Source organism: Tetrao urogallus (genome assembly GCF_951394365.1).
Source record: "Tetrao urogallus genome assembly, chromosome: 3".
NCBI classification, from domain to species: Eukaryota; Metazoa; Chordata; class Aves; order Galliformes; family Phasianidae; genus Tetrao; species Tetrao urogallus.
In genome coordinates this window covers 60928513-60947256 of record NC_136815.1, presented here as the reverse complement: position 1 = coordinate 60947256, position 18744 = coordinate 60928513, and positions in this window count along the sequence as shown.

The following is an 18744-nucleotide window of genomic DNA, read 5'->3' as shown; positions in this document are numbered from 1 at the left end:
TTTCCTGCTAGTTATCTTAGGTTAATAAAACCTTAAAAAGAAATAAAGAAAATATTAGTACTCTCCAAAAGGATATACATTGTCACACAAGCTTAAAGCACAAGAGTGTCTTAAGAGTAACTAAAAACTTTTCCTATAACTCTGAAAACTTTTTGTATAATCTAGTTAGCTCATCTGCTAGATTGCTTCATTCAACTATTTGATTTTCTTCCTTCTATGTTTGCAATATGGCATAAAATGCTAAAAGAGTGTAACTGCACCCAAACAAATAGGTGTTTATTCAGTGCAGATGAGTAAATTTATCCACATACCTCACTAAACTGAGGTATGTGGACACTAAATTCCATTTTCATATAAATAAATAACAGACAATAGCCAGGTGAATACTTGTCTGGCAGCAACTTCATTTCTAGGAGGATTCCACAACTTCAAATAAGTTAATGGCACAATCCAAACTGCCAGGAAAAAAAATAATCAATTTGCTTCAATTTTCTAGCCTATCTGGGATGTTCTAACCCAGTGCAGATAAGTAGAAAGGCAACCCTGAAGCAAATAACAAAAAGAAAAAGAAAAATTGTCTCCACCACCACCATCACCAAAAACAAACAAACAAACAAACAAAAAAAGCACAAAAAAAAACAAACAAAAAAACAAATTGAAGAAAAAATATAAGGACATCAGGTCATCTATCATTCCAGGTTCCTAATAGGATGACAAAAATTTTCATATCAACATTAGGTGACTTTTTCTTGGGAATATTCTACCATGGGCAGAATCTCTGCAAGCAAGTCTACACGTAGCTTTTAAGCAAATACCCAACATAGATGGCTAAGATTAACTACTACACAAAACATCAGGTATGCTCATCATATGCATAAGTTTTTAGTGAGGTGGAAAATATCAGCCCTGAAACAAATCCGTCCTTACTGAGTTATCAGCCTCCAGAGCTCTTTTTTTTTTCTTTTATGTCAATGTTCTTATTTCTGCCATTGTGTTTACTTTTCTTTTCTCGCAGAGTGTTAATTAATATACTCCCTCACAGCCCAAAAACATTAAACCAGGGCTGAGGTTCTATGGCAATATTTCATGATGTTGAACTGCAGGCAAGGTCTCTGAATCCCTATCCTACAAGTTACGGGGAACTTTTTATCACCATCAACCACAAGAAGCATTAGTAGCTAAAATCAAGGGTTATTTGTGCATGGTGCAGTATCTCTTTCCAAAATTACAATATATACCTATACACTTCGACATACACATCTACTCTTAAACGAAATAGCGAAATTCCAAAGCACTATCTGTAATTCTATATTTAGGTAATTTATTTTAAACTCAGATCAAGGAAATAGAAAATATTTTTAAAGATTATATAGAAATTATTCACTTATTATTTTTACTTAGACAATAACTGCATGAAGACAAAGAAGTTAAATATATACATTATCTTTGCAGATAAAATTTTATTTTAAAACTTCAGTTGTTCACTTTCATTGTGGCCAAGCCTGACTATTTAACACTCCTCTGTGATGCTTAAAATCTAATGATTATTTTTCCCCTATGGCTTTCCTAACTTAGAAAAGAGGGTTAGAAAGAGCACTTTGATTTGTACAAGTGCACCATAGCCTGTTGCACACCATTCTGATCTGAGGGCTGTCACTTCTTCCAGCCATCAAGCCACTTCTGAAGAACCAGAAACCTGTCAAGTACTGCTTTCCATCAAAAAAACAAAAAGGAAATACACATTTTGATCTGGAAATTCATCTTGGACCATGTACATGGACTTGCCGATGACAACTGCCTCTCCATGAGTATATAACATTTTTCTTGTATGCTTACATGAAGTCTGTATCAATCAAAGCATACTCGAGTATGTGACAAGATGCTGAACTTAAGAAGTCTGAAGTCCCAGATGATTTTCTAGTTAAATAGAATGTGAAGGAGATACGAGCTTTTGACCAAAAAATACTTCTCTCATTGTAAGAAACTGCATTGCCACAGGGAAGAAAAATCCAGTTAGAGGCTCCTTTTCACTGATTTTGGAACTAAGAAATTTTAAAAACAAGCTAAAAAAAAATCATTTCAGCAATGAGAACCATAATTAAGTAATGACAAGTATTTCATCAAGGTAAATATTTATAATTCTTGAGGTAAATGAGTGGTTATTATTTAGAATATAGAAAAAACACTTAAAATATATTAATAGGACTAGATGTTCTGTATTTACATTTTCAGTTCAAAGTGGAGAATCATCTGTAATTCTTTACTATAATAAGATTTATTTATGCTACATATGTATAAGCTGAAAAATATTGTTGTTGACAACAACATGGGAGAATAAATTCATCAGGGTTTCCAAAACTAGAAAAGTTTTCCTCTGCTGTGCCATGACCATGAGCTTTACTCTCAGGTCCCTTAAGTGTTCAAGAACTATCACATTCTTAATAGCATTAAAATAGTGTGTAGACCATGAATTGGTCCTAGTGACTTTACCTAGTGTAAAGACCTACTGCTTGTTCCATCCTACATCCCTGATATGAATAAAGTTTGCTATCCTCAGTCCTGGTAATAATTTAACCTGTTGGCTTAAAAAGTGCTCTGTTCACACGTGATAGAGAACAATATTGTTTTCAAAGAATTATTCCAGAGACCTTCTTCGCATGACACTTAAGTATATGCATGCTGATGAACAACCTTTATATGTTACGAATTCAGGGACTCTGCAAATATTTTTAGCTATGGAAATTTCTCTTTTGAGCTGACTTTTTTTCAACATTATCTTTTTTCTCTTTGTCCATTGTAGCAAAATCCTTTTTCTCAGTTTATTATGCAACCTCAATAATACAGTTTCTAAAGCATGAAACTGTATCACAAGCATGCCTTGGCAATAATGTTTGTCTAAGGTCAGCAATAGAAGTTGTACACCCAGAGACAGTGACTTTTAGGATATCAAATACCAGCAGTGAAAAATTCCTATTTTGAACATAAATTTTGGCTAAAACTAAAACTGCTTGACTGTTACAGCATTTCAGCTCTACTGATGGCTCTTTTAGAGATACAACTACCAAAAAGATTCAGAAAATGCAGAAGTCAAAGTGTATTAAGAGTATATCTTATCCAGAGGTAAAATTCATTGTGACGGTTATAAATGTTACTATTTCTGCTCATTTATAACATCTAATATGTCCATACTAGATTAATTTAGAATATTCATATTATTCATACTACGTATTTTTTCTCAAACTATATATACTCCCACAATTATTTTTTCTTTAATATTATTACACCTATCTTTATGCAGTGCAAACACATTTTCAGACATCCAGAAAATACTGCCCACTCCAATCTGCAGGTATGTAATATTCAAGCATCACTAAAACGAAGACTTGTTCAGATGCAATGCCAAGAAAGTACCCAAGGAGGCTGCAATTATCTCTACAATCATACTACTTCTTTTTCAATTCTCTGTGTCTCTTCTAGGTTCAAACACGCTTCACATTTTCCTCATTTTCTCCTTTCCAATTTTGGATATCCTCATTTCATATGATAAAATGGCAGGTGAACCAAGGGAGGCCATATAATTATTCACTAAGCTGTTCATTAAAATTCTACTCTTCTAATTTTACACATTGAATTTTTCCACTTGCTTCTGATACTTTTTTGAAGCAGAGAGTCCAGAGAAAATAAACACTCTCAGAAAACCTCCAAGATGCTAACAGAGGTAGGGAAACAGATCTTTGCAATTACTCCAAGGAAAAAAAAGCCTTTGCAAACTGATCAATATTTCAATTATAAGGTGGAATAGACAGTGGCTAATCCTGGCCACCTCCTAAAACTTCAAGCTTTTTTCTTTTAACCTATCAGTCCTTCCTCACAGGTAATTTCTCAAAAGCAGTGTAGATAAATTAAGAAAAAAATTCAGGTGTTTTTCCCCAATTTCTAAAGAAGTACTCATTAATGAAACTACCCCAGTATACCTGACAATCCCAGGATTTTCCTAGATCTGTCAATTTTTTTCCAAGTTCCTAGATATGTCAAATATGAATACTTGTGGGTCATTTCAGGCAGGGAGAACATCATTATCATCCTCCAGCTGTAGAATTTCCAAACATCTAAAGTTTTCACTAGAAAACCTGTGACATACAGTAGGTCATATGAGGCAAGATACAAACACTTTGCTGCTGTTCATCAAAGGATGCAGTCAGATTAATTCTTTTCTCCTGCAAGGTCTTTTCTTCCTCATTGTCTCACTCAAGCTGCTGAAGTGACACGATACTAATGTGAAAAACTTACCTGAAATGCTCCCTGTCCTTTTCCTTACAGTGTAACAACTGAAGCATTTACTACGCATGAGGAAAGAAGTCTGAGGAGAGGTTTCCCATAATCACAGGTCTGAGGGCAAAAGCAACATGTTAAAATAGATAGAAGATGTAAACTGTGGCCTTGTTAGGCTGACGTGTCTGAGGAGCCTATTAGAGAAGCATGAATCATACGGAGTTTAAGCAGATGACAAAATTGTTCTTTGTTTTATCACAGTTTCAAAGGTTGGTGGAATTCCATTCATATTTTTTTACTTCACTCAGCAAAGTCTCTGATAAGACTATGAAACAGCATGGTTAGAATTATGATTCCAGCAGGTGATGATTCGAGAAGATGATCCTGAAAAGACTGCAGTGCCACCTGGGGATATACTGGCTAACGGATTGAGAGCTTGCCCATCCACAGAAGCTTTAGCATTTTCTGTCATGTAAATAGAAGAACATGGCTGCCCAGAGAGTTTGTGGGGTCTCCTTCTCTGGAGACATTCAAAACCCACCTGGACATCCTCCTATGTGACCTGATCTAGGTGTCCCTGCTTCGGCAGCGGATTGGACTAGATGATCTTTCAAGGTCCCTTCTAATCCCTGACATTCTGGGATTCTGTGCAACATATCAAAGCAGACTGCTAACAGGAAGGACCCTTCCAGGAGAAAAGTGTATGAAATAAAAAAATAGCACAAGCTCCTTCAGGGAAGTTTTCTAATCATGCCCTTGAAGTAATGACTATACTCTCAGACATAGGGACCTTTCACTAAGGATCAACTGTGAGAGCTCATGCCCACAGCTAGATACAGTAGGAGCAGCAGGAAGCACAGTATTTTCATCATTGCCTGCCAGAAACCTCACTTCTTATTTTGTGTCATGGACTGAAAGGAAAGACAAGAAGGAAGAAGTCTTTGGGAATTAGATTTGAAGACACAAAGGACAATGACAGTTAGAATCATCATATCTAATACTGGAGCTGCTGATGTTCAGCAGAACACAAACTGGTTCAGCCCAAATTTTTTGTGAAAAAGCCTCTAAAGGGCAAGACTGCACACTAAGAAAATCATTCAAAGGTAGAAGATACGCCCAAATAGAATAACAAATTGATGGAATCAGGAGGACATCTTCTTGATATTAGGTTGTGACCTGTTCTTTTGCTTTTTTAAGCAAATGAAATACTAAAGCTAATCACTGTAGTGATTGTATCATATTTCTTACTATTTGAGAATGTCCATTGTGCATACTTTTATCAGCATGATCTTGATTTCAGATGTACATACTGCAAAATGATTCCTTGCTGAGGAAAATCACTCTTTAGCGTCATGAGGTTCATTCTAGAGCATGATGCCAATATTTTGTGCAAGAGCTGAAGACTCCACAAACAATTCTTTAACCTCATGAAAAAAGAAAGGTATGTTCTCATACACATCCAGGAGAAAAATTATTCTCCGTTCCCTGAAGGTGGTCCAAAATTTGAAGATGTTCAGATATTTGATGCTAGACACACGGTACTGGAAGCACTGCTGAGTTGTTATTTTAAGCTCTATGAAAGACACTTCTGCCAAGTGCTCTAGGTAAGCTACAACAAGGCTCAGAGCAGCTTACAATGCCCTGTGTTTCACACAGTATAAGATGCTAGGGGTAGGATGCTGAGCATCAGGAACCATCTTCATCTACACATTTACTTGGACAAAACTACTTCTCTAATTCTGCTCCTCTTCCCTCCACCCATGGCTGAAGATGGTGATGAAAAGGTGCCAAATTGAGAACACTAATATTAACTGCAAAAGAAGACAGTAGGATTTACCCTATGCCTGAATTTAATCAGCTAGGAGATTAGGTGCCTCATACAATGGTGTGCTACAAAGAAATCAAGAGTATGACCAGCATGCAATGAGAGCACACATCAAATTTTCTACTGACCGTAGCTTCAGTAATCCATTCTCGGTCTTAATTTTTCTTTTCTACTTATCAGTCTTTTTGCCTTCTGCAAACTTCAAAAAAGTTAATTTTATACTGTCACAGAATTATCAATGTTTTCAGAAATAATAACTCAAAATCATGACCTACGGTGTCTTGTTAGAAGCAAAATTGCTTGCTGATCATATCCTATTTATTATTTTATCTTGAGGTCTGTCAGATAGATGATTTTTAATCCACTTAATGTGTGCCATGTTGATTTTGTATCCTTCTTAACCAATGCATTCTGTAGCATGAAACTAAATGTTCTGTAGAACTCTAAGTATATTGTATCAACATTATTACTTTATCATCCTAACTCGTAATCTCACAAAAATATCAAATTAGTTTGACAAGATCTATTTTCCATAAAACCATGTTGATTGGCATTAATTATATTTCCCTCCTTTCATTATTAATCAAGTCTCATACCAGTTATCCCATTGTTTTCTGCAGAATTGATGTCAGGTTAACATCACTGCATTTACCCCACTTTCTTGTTTACCCTTTCCAATCCTTCTTAATTTTTTTGTCATTTACTAGGAATTTCATATTGTTCAAAGAACTGTTAAGAAAGGAAATCCTTAAGTTTACTAGTTGCTGTTTCTGTCTTAGATCTGAAACAAAGTTTTATCAGAATCCTGATTCTTTTCCTACATAGAAGAAACGTTTAGTAGATACTTTTCACTTTTGCACATAGTTATTACTCACTCTAAATGTACTTGCCTAGCAATGAACCTGTGCCATTTTGAGGACAATTTTTAATTCACATAAAAATTTCCCAGTTCTTCACAGCTAAATATTTTCCTTCAGTCCGTTCAATTCCATTACAAGTTTTCTGCTTTTCTTTGCTTCTTTATTTGTTGCTATTAACTTTGCATTTCTTCCAACAGCTACACATGCTTTTGTTATTTTTCTAGCTGTCTTCATCTTCACATAGCATTACAGTTGTTTTTGTAACCTCTTGTTCTTCTTTCCACAGTTGTAACACTGGTATTTGGGAGAACAGTAAAATGTTATCAAAAGCCCTGCATAATAATTTCTTCTTCCTTTTTTCTAATTCTATCCGTTCAAAACATGTGCTTTTTAATCATTTTCAGCTTTCACAACTTGGTCCTTGTGCTAAGAGCCCAATTCAATAAAATACTGAAGCTACTGTGAGGTGTGAAAGAAAGACTGATTTCTTATACTCTGGTATCCACAGCAGATTCTAAAATTCAGAATTAATGGTATATTTCTAGTCTGCCTGTGGAGGGTGGAATCCAAGCAGAGACAATATTAAGCAGAAAGGTAGCTGAAGCTAGCTGATAAAGAACTTTATGTGAGATTTGTTTGAAGGTCTAGCATTTTCTAGAGCCTTCAGAAAATTATTCTTATTCACAACCTTACAATTACTGCCCAGAGTTCAGAACTTTCTCCTATTGATTGGTATCTGCATTGGTCCTTCCCAAGAACTGAGTAGCCTTCCCTCTTTTGTTGTTTCAGAAGATGACTAGTATTTGTAATAATATTCTACGTAACACCTTAACAGTAAGATGACTTGCCCCAATAGAAGGTACAAATGGGTCAAGGTGATTTTTCCCTTATATGTCCCAGTTAGCACAATAACCCCAGTTTTACATATAGATATTTAATTGTACAGTATTCCATTAAGCACTTAGCAGAACAAAATTAACAAAGAAGATAGATATAATTCCAAGATATGGAGTTACCTGATAATATTCTGCTTACCTGCAGGCTTCTAATTCCACAAATCTTGCATTCCTCCCCTTTCCACATTTATCCAGGAAAGATGAATACTCAAATATTTTGTAATCTATAAAGGAGGAGGTTCTCCAGAGACTGTGAGAGCGAAGCCCTTTCTGAATTGTATGAAACACATTTGAATTCTTACACTTTCTTGATGACTATGGTAGCTAGTAGACAGGCATCATTTGAAACAGCTTTTTTTAGGGAATATCTTGAGACTGTTAGCTTCTTTCATTTACAAATTTTCTTCTTTCATTTCAGTTAAAGTTGGTATTATAAAGGTATTATCTGCTTAATTTCTGTATTGTGGAGTGTGTTCCTCAGGGTAAATGTAACCATATTAAAAAATACAGAAACGAAAGTTTCAGGAAATTCTCAGATTCAAATGAAATTCTAATACTGTAACTACAGTTTGAAGGAACTGACTGTGTGAAACTCAGTACCTGTATGTTTAACAGTTTGGTGTAAGGAAGCAGTCTGAAGAAGTGTGAGAATTAATATTTGTTTTTGTTGGGGGTGGTAATGTTTGGGTTTTTTTTCATGAAAAGTTAACAGATCTTAAAGGTTAAAATCATTCTGATATCCAAATAACATTAGGAGCTGTGAATCCTTTTGCTCCAATTTCAAGGGACTAGAAGATTGCCAGCTTTTCTTTTGCTCACAATTTCTCATTCACACAAAGATGGCTGTTTCACTCCAAAAGAGCACAGACACAGCCAAATACACCTTTGAAACTCCTGTTAAATAAGAATAGAGTATTTAAGCAGCAATGAACCACATGTGGTGCTCATGACATCTGAACTTCTTAAAACCTACTTCTAATTAAATTCCAAATGAAAATTGAAAGTTTTGTTTTGATTTGTCAAGTCCTGTTTAACACAGGCTGTGTTATGCAAGAAACCAATTCTTTTCTTATCTTATGACTCAACAGCAGAGCTCAGCTTGGGTGCTTATACTGATGGACCATAAGGCTTCCTACTGTAGGGCCTCAGGCAAAACATTTTTAAGCATTTGAGTTCCAGAGGACATTCAGCAGCACAGAAAAGCAGCACTAGATATGTCTAGTCTAGACATATCACAAAACCTGCACCTTTATTTAGGCTTTTCCAGATGCTGAGTGAATGAAGATTGCTATGGAGGACAGTTATTGCTTGTGAAATGCCATGTAGAATGTAGAATTTTTGTTCATGATATTAGTCTCTTCTCTCTGATGATAGTACTGATGATGACGTAACAGCATGGAACTGCATCAGGAAACGTTCATTTTGGATAGTAAGATTATTCATCAGAGGGTGATCAGGCCCTGCAACAAGCTCCCTAGGGCAGTGGACATGGCCCCAAGCTGACAACGTTCAAGGAATACCTGGGCAAAGCCCTCAGACATAAGTTTAGATTTTGGGTGGTCCTGTGTGGAGCCAGGAGTTGGACTCTATGATCTATTCGGTCCCCTTCCAATTCAGGATATCCTATAAGTCTACAATTTAGTTGCACTCATACTTCAAAATAGTTACATGTTATTAAGTTGAATATGAATATGTTAAGTAAGTTTTTCTACCAAAATTACGCTGTTAAAAATAAATTTTTAAATACATATAAACTTAGTTAAACAAACTGGTGGCCGTGCAAACTGAGATAAGAGTATTTAAGCCCCAGATGAGAGCAGTGCAATCTGACCTGTGAATTTTAACTTTCCCCACTGAAGGATTTCAATAACGTTTGCTGTCTTTCTACTCACTGAAGAGTTCTGAGCCATTCAGTTTGTGCAATCATACATCCAGGACTCTTGACCCCTGAACTCCTTCTTCAGATTAATCAGAGTTGATGTAAAAATCCTTTCTCAAGCTCACAGAAAACCCATGACCACCTTTACAAATTTTCCTTCTTTTTTCCTAAGAAAATTCAGAAATCATGTTGTAAGTACAAGTCTACTTAAAATATATATTTGTATGTATACTTCCTAAGCATAAGTAGGCAAATAATCATCTTCTTATAAATATGATGATGATGATGCAAATATGGCATTGTGTGTGTTTAATTTTTTTCTTGTTTTTCAAAAGATGCAGTTACCACCATCTGTAGGTTTATATAAATGAAACAATATGCATACTTCTAATAGAAATGGAATTACTACTAAAAGAAATTTAACAGAAATATAATATAAATTGATATACTATGCTTTCAGATGGTTTGGAAGAAAAACAGGCTTCTAGACATTATAAACCATATAAAACTTTAATTAATTACACTTGAAATTGTGTATGGTCTGTTTTTTTTAAGCTAAATTTACCACATACGTGTTATTTTGTTTTGACTTTATGCAAAGGATTCTGTGTGTATAAGAGGGCTGCTCTGAAAGTAAAATCTCCTTTTTATCATGTTTACCCATGATATCAGGGGTGGATGTTGGTGGTATGGCAGTAGAGATTGAAATGTCCTACCAATATTCTGTTATATTTTGTTGCTTTATGACAAATGACAGCAGAGGGGCAGACAGACAAAATAACATCTAACATGGAAATGTGTATGAAGCAAAGTTCTATCACTGAACTCCTCCATGAGGAAAAAAGGGCTCCCATTAACATTCACTGATGCTTGCTGAATGCTGATGGAGACCAAACAGTGAGTTTGAGCATAATGAGGCAATGGGTGGTGCCTTTCAGCAGTAGTGACCAAACAGTGGGTCACCTGTGCCGGTGCGGATTTTCAGTAGTGTGGCATGCTTGCTCTTGTTCATTGCTGGCAAAAATGCATAGCTAATGGTGGTGACTGTTGAAAAATAGTCTTTTGTATCTGAGAATTTCCATTATCAGATAGTATTATTGTGTTCTTTAAAGCTATTTTAATTTCCATGAAAATAAATAACAGACATTACTTTTGGAGTAACCTCTGTGTGCATGTATGTGTGCACATACATACATACATACATGCATACCTATATGCATATTTTCTGGTTGCACAGTAATGTAAAAAAAAAAAAAATTGTGGGGGACATTGTAGCAGAACAATATGTAACAGCTGCCTTCCTGTCTCTCAGAAAAGATATAAAGGATTGTTTTTCCTTTTACAGTGATCCTTTAAGTCATGGCAACCTTCTCCAATTGCCATTAATTCGACACCCTGGCAACTTAAAGACAACAGCAGCACATGAGATCTAAAAGGAATTGTGTCTAATTTTCACTGCTAATGCATTGTATCTGCAGAACTGATATTAAAGGTAATTCTGCACATCATATCTTGAAACCAGATATCAGGAGGGGATGATGAACAAATTGAAACCTCTTGTGGGAAAGAATCTGACCAAATCCTAACATTCCATAGATCATTCGATTGAAATTGATAAGACTTTTGTAAATCATTCCAGTGACTTTGAAGAGATGAAAAGATAAAACCTGTAATAGTAAATAAGCAATATTTCCACAGAAAAAATTTAAGTTCATGTTCAGGAAGTATTTCAAATACTTAGTTTGATTTTGAAAATAAATATAAGCTAATAATTTTCTCAGTAATTTTTTTCTTCAGCTTTGTTTTAAGCATTGTAATTTCTGCAAATTTGAATTACAAAGAACTGTGTATCTGACAACGTCTTTTTTTTTTTACTTTTTTCCGCTTAGGCCTCCCTCCACATTCATGTGTAAGGAATGGGCTGACTTGCTACAAAAATTTTTATACACAACATGGAAAAAGCATCTACAACCCCAACCTTGTCTCAGAACTAAGAGAGCAGATGAAGTGGATGAAATTCAGCCTTTACTAATTTGCCTATTCCTAAACAGCTATTAGATCTTCAGAATAATTAGGAGCAGTTATTAATTGACTCACATATTAGATCCAGAATTCAAGAGTGTACAGAATGTGTTTTAAATTCCCCCCATACAGGAAACAAGGTAGTCTACAGTTCATTTTTAGCCATTCTTCAAACTACGGAGGTAGAATGATGTCATTGCTCTTCATCTTCCACCCCACATTATCACGGTGAAAACCATCAGCTTCAGATTTTGTTAGATCTAGGCTCAGAATCGACCACTGATTCAAAATAGGTGTTTTTAAATATCAGAGTTTATACACTTGGAGTGTTTGATTTGATCTGATTTTGGGTGAGGGAGAATGTTAAAAATAGAATACAAGGAAGATGGTATTGGCATACTATATATCTAAAATACTTTCAGTGCTCAAGATGAAAGATTTCCATGAATTTTCCTTAAAATATTATAAAACTTTAATTTAGAAAAGCTATATCTTCAAATGATAACTTATTTTGAAATTGAAATTGAAGACAGTGGTATACATAGAAGAATGTCTATTTAACAGCGAGATAAGAAGCTAATCAAGTGTTTCTAACAATGATTTTCTTTGTCTGAAACCAAATAATTCAATTTTATTTTGGTAAGAATCCTACAAATCTTGTTTCCTTCCTTCCTTCCTTCCTTCCTTCCTTCCTTCCTTCCTTCCTTCCTTCCTTCCTTCCTTCCTTCCTTCCTTCCTTCCTTCCTTCCTTCCTTCCTTCCTTCCTTCCTTCCTTCCTTCCTTCCTTCCTTCCTTCCTTCCTTCCTTCCTTCCTTCCTTCCTTCCTTCCTTCCTTCCTTCCTTCCTTCCTTCCTTCCTTCCTTCCTCCCTCCCTCCCTCCCTCCCTCCCTCCCTCCTTCCCTCCTTCCTTTTCTTGATAATAAAATCTTTTATAACTTTATACTTTCAGTGTTTACTGAAATTTATAAATTACGTCTTTCAGTTAGATTTTAAATCTAATGTTCAGAAACTCATATTTGCTTTGGAAATGCGAAAGGTGAGTTTGCTTACATGATTCCACAGGTTCCCTATGTATCAGTACTTTGGTGCATGTAATCATAAGTAGTTTCTTTAAGTAGTGTTTTTCATTAATATTTTTCAAAATTCCTCCAGTGATTTCCCGTGAAAAGGGAGGATCTAATTGGATTTTTAATCCCCAGCTAATCAAGCAGCACATTGCATATATATGTTTTGTGTAGGATCTGAAAAGTTCTTTCCACTGCCCTATTATAAGAAGACAAGTTTGGATGTAACTTGAATCAGTAGAAAAATAACTCAGTAAAGTCCCTATACTGCATAGATGTTACATGAAAACAATGTTCTCCTTTCTTTAAAATGCAGCCAGTGCCTAGCCTTTGATGAGCCTCTGGAATAATGGAGTGCCATGGGCTATTTTCTTCTCGTTTCTATAGCTCAATACAGCGCTTGTCTCTTCTGTTTGTTTTCAGCTAATTGCCTCAAGATCTAATAAGTTAGTGATGATGTACGTTGAACACCAGTGACCCCTTGCCAAAAGAAATATTATGTCGCACCAAAGTTTAAGGAGGTAGGTTTTTATCAGTCAAATATGTTTTCCCTAAAAGGCTCTGATTTCCACTGTGTAGGTTGTAAGTGGCATTCATGATTGCACTGGTTCTTTTAAAAGGCTAAGCCAGAAATAATATGTGAGAGTAAAAGCCGATGTAGAGGCCAAATGCTAACCTACTTGTGTTCTCTTACTGTTATAATGCTTTGGTATTTGTTATTCAGTACGTTTCAAAGGAAAAAGACTTAAGAAATTTCAGACAACATTCAACATTAATCAGATGTTTACTTACATTTTTTCTCAATAAATATAATTTTAATGATTTTATTTAAAATGCTCCTTACCCATTTTCTTCTTGCTACAGCAAATAAATTCTTGGAAAACAAAGGTATTAGTAGCTTTACTTTCAACGATATTGAAATTAATAACATGCTGAAGCAACTAAGAATGAAGCCTGTAGAGAGAACTTATTGATTCTGTATTAAATAATATTACACAAATTGCAAGTTAAAATATATTTTCTTCTTCACTAAAAAAAACATTGCTCTGGGAATGTTCAGTTATATCAGAAGCAAACATCTGCCTAGGAACTTTTCTGAGATTTTCCAAATTTTTTTAATGGAAGCTGCACCCTCTTTTCCAAGTTGTTTAGGAGACAGCCTTCTATGGAAAAAGGCAAAAATTAAGAGTGTTATGGAAAAAACAAAAAAAACAAAACAAAACAAAAAAAAAAAAAAAAAAAAAACAACCAACATTTGCCATGCATGTATAGTCATCATATGCTTTGGTAAAAGAGTTTTTCATGTTACAGGGCAGCACCAAAAATGGTCTAACTTTGTAATACTGTGGATGATATAAAGTCCCTAATTGAGTTATCTTCATGCTTGCTGGAATGAACAGCTCTGAGTTCAGTAGAAATGCCCACCAAGGGGTCCCAAAAAGCCAGCTTGATGGCAAATAGCCCCTTCAAGTAGCCATCTTGAAACACAGTTGGAGGTTTGTACTGGAAACCCAGAGCACAGCTAAGTGATACTAGGTTTACTTAACTATTCTCTGTGGCTACCTTTTCTCCTTTTTTAGCTTGCACACTCTTGCCCTGTCTTTTGCACTGAGATGTTTGTGCTGTTAGTGAGATAGTTCATTTCACTGTCTGCAGAAAACTAAACCCCTGAGGAAAGGAAAATATTTCCTGTGATAAGGAGATGAACATGCAGCTCAAGAGAAATAAAAGCCTGCAAGATGTGAGGGGGAAAATTCACGTTCTTATAGTTTAAAAGGTTGTGAAACTGCACCCAGCTAAACTTGGATTACATTGACCCTACTTCCTACTTTCCCTGACTGAGTGCTACTTCTACACCTTTCATACCCTCACTGGCTCCAATTTGGCCAAGTGGTGATCTATCTTAGAAAACTATTCTCTGAAAAAAATAATTAACAAAAAAAATGATTCATCAATCATGCAACTATCACAGAACAGGAGGTATGGGTACATGGGTACATACCGTGTGTATGGGACACAATCCAAGTTCCTTTCCATGCCCAAAGGGATATGAGCTTGCATTTTTTCAGTGTTCAGGTGAGTGCACAGGCACAGACAGGCCATAGAGTACGATGACATTGAGAGCTCACACCCTTATCCAGTGACTATTGTGCATAAACAGTGAAACATGCACTACGTCAGAGACTGGAAGGCAAGACTTAAATTAATTTGCCTCAGAACTGTATCCTTTTCCACTCCCTGTGTTTCTGATGCTCCCAAGCAGTTTGTTGTCCCACAACACTTAAAATAATTGCATCACAAAACAGTCAAAACCATATGGTGCTATATAGAAGATCTGAAAGAGAAAGAAGAAATAAAACAAGGTATCCTACATCTTGTGTGACTGCTCTAGTCACTAAACTGTTGGATGATGGACAATGTTATTTTCTGTTTTTGTTCCTTTTCACATTGTGCCAAGTCATTGCTTACCTCAGGAAAACATATTCCATCTGGGTGAAGTAAGTGAAGGAAATATTGCTTTGAAAGCTTTCGACACTTAACTGAGTGTCTAAACTGCTTGGACTTCCACAGAGAAGAGGCAGTAATCACAAGGCCCAGGGATGAGCATCTGGATGTAAAGGCAGCGGAACTCATGAGAAAAAAAACAAGCCTATGAATTTCTGGATGCTATTGTGGTCAGATGGCAGCTGAGAAGGAATCTTGAGGCTCAATGTCTGGGATTTAAATGTGGAGCTGAAAGTCCTGTGCCTTTTAGGGTACAAAGTTGTCACAGAATAATTTCAAGCAAAGTAATAAACCAAAACATTTGCAGCCTAGTTGAGCTGTTAAGAAAACAAAACCAAACCAACTAATCAAAAAAGATTTATATATATTTTATATTTATTATTATATATTTATTTTATATTTTATACACAGATATATTTTATTTAAATTTGCTACTATATCAGATATTATCCAGAGTTCACATCTAATTTTATATATAGTAAATAGAAAAATTTCTGGGATTTATGTATTAAATATCAGGAAATTGGTTGAAACTGATGAAAAGTAATGAATAATGTATAATGAAACAAATGAGTGACCGTGCATGATAGGAGCAAAGGCACATCACAGTACTCTGCTTAACAAGTAAATATAAGGTACATATAAACTTCTGCTTTCAAAATAACTAAAATTGCTTTTGTAGAGTTTTTAAGTAGTCATAAACTCTCGTTCAGGTTCTGCTTTCAGTTGGAAAATAGGAAAATATGTACAAGAAAGATTCTAGGTACAAAGGATTTTTTTTTTCTTTTTTTTTCTTTTTTTTTTTTTGCAGGTAATACATTAATAGCTAGGAATCTCACAGATTCTTAATACAGCTAACAACATTTAGTAACAGTAAGAAAAAGAGTTTACAATAATATTGTGGTTCAGTTCTATCATTGCATTTTCTTATACATTGGAATTCTCTTGATGTATGTGTATAAATACAAGTGCCAGTTAGAAAGGGTTAAGAAATGATATGACAACATTTGCAAATGCCAGTGCTCTTCATATTGGTCAAAATTAGAGAAGACTTTGAGAAGCTTCACAGGGACTTATTGAAGCTAATACAGTTGGTATTTTGATGGTAGTTAAGAATCAGTGACTTTCTAATGAAAAGAAATGTACTCTAGAGAGAATAATGTAAAGTCAATGAGATTGATGCTGTGCTTAAAGTCAAGTGTTTATGTGACTGCCATGCTGAATAAAGATGGCATTAGATTCTTAAAGTTAATTCACTATTATATACATTGAATCTTGAAATCTTAATGATTCTTTACCATTTAAAACTATTATCTATTTAGAGCAACACTGCCTTTTTATTTATTTTTTCAAGTTATTTTTTCACATTAAAAAGTTATCCAATTTGCAGTATCATTTACAATCAAGAACCATTGTTAAATGAGTTTTTACTACACTAATCAACATTATCAAATTGTGTAGTCAGGCTGGGAGGACTAGAAGGATTTCCCCAAATCACTGGAACTTATTCAAGTAAAAATTTAAATTTTAAAAAAAAATGTAAATTTACCAAGAATGTCCATTTTTTCTAGGCAGCAGAACATTTATTTTCCCCGTTGTGTCGCTTTCTCTTGTCTTGGATTAAATGTCCAGTATAGTATTTAGTTCTTCCATTATTTTATGATGTTGTTAAATACGTACTGTTCCATACTTGAGAACAATTTGACAATATATTAACCAGAATGAAAGAAATAAAAATATATGTTGCGTGCATGAGTCTTGATTACTTGCAACATTGTTTTCTGTAGTGTGATTTAACCCCTTTTCTGATTGAGATCATGTTTGCTATTCCCTTTGTTTAAAATATGTCTAAGAATTCTATTTCTACTGCAAAAATAAATGATGAATTATTTATACATACCAATTATTTATTATCATTTATGCAAAGCTTGTCATATTATGCATGCATAAAGGGATTAAATCACTGTTAACCCATAATGCCTTTAGGGGTATTATACGATAGGCAAAAGGTTGCTTGTGTTTACTATTGTAGATAAACATATACATTAAGAACATACATTTTGTTTATACAAATTGCCATGCTGAGTATCAGTTCTGTTAGGAAAATTAAGTGTTTATTGAGCAATTGGTTTTCTAAGTAATGCTCAATTAATCTATTTAATGCAGTATGCTTACTTTCTCTAGATTTAAAATATAAGCTTTTTTCAACTACTGATACTCAAGTAGAATTTAATTCAAATCTGAGGAATGGTAGTATATGAATGAAGGCCTTCCTTTTCTTTGCTTTCTCTGTGCATCCCAAGGCAGCACCTTCATCAGATAATGATGCATCACTGCAATTTAGGATTAAAATAAGTAAATACAATTTATAAAATGTCAAAATAATACAATCTTCTATTAATTCCAATCAGTCTGAACTATAAGGCAAATTCAGGAAGACAGAAGTTTTAAACTAGCATAAGTAGATGGAAAAATTAGATGCAGCTGCTTTCATGGAGAACAAAGTAGTAGTACATCTATGTAGTGTATAGGCCAAAATTATGTTTAGTATTAAAATAATAAAGTAGTCCATATGTTTTGCCATCGTGCTGTAAAAATAAGATCTTTTATGAGGTTTGTACAAAAAACACTTTTTCAGCTTTAATAAATAAAGAATTAAGAATTAATTCTTAAAAAGGGATTAGGTTGTATGTGTGTGCTTAAGGACATTTCTTATGATGGCAGTGTGAGAGTAATTCAGCAAGAGTCAAATGACAACTATTTAATGCAGTCACTCTCCAAAGCTGCAATATCTTGTTACAAATATGGTTCAGGTCACAGTCTAAACACAGTTAAAGGTCTCAACCTAGTTCCTGAAGAATGTGAGTTCGCATAACAAAACCTGGCCCTCGAAAGCACACATGCAAGTCTCTAATCACGGCATTTTTGTTCTCATTTTTTCTTGTCCCTGTTCAGCAAAGCAACATGTTGGTTTCTTAACCTATCCCAGTTCTACTCCCACAGTGGCTTAATTTGTTTCTGTTCACTTCAGAACCTATAGGTCCCAAGGATCTGTTGTTTTAGCTGTTATGGCACTTTTAAGATTTTCCTAAGGAGCCAGCACAAACACGTGGGAGCATATCCCGATGCTGAAGGCTGAGAAATTGAAAATAACACCAAGTCCTCTGGCAACAGTACTGGGAACAGTTAAGTGATCTTGATCAACCAAACTGAAGGAAAATGTATACCTGTTATTGTATGTTGATTATGAAAAGGTCAGGTCAGAAAAACAACATCTTTTCCTAATTTAGACAGACTACAATTAAGTCGAAGGTTGCCATTGTTTTCAGTAGATTTTCATACTGGATATCGCAGTCTTGAATAACCAAAATCTTTTTCCATACATAGCTCCAAAGTGGGAAGAAGCCCTTCTGAATGCCAA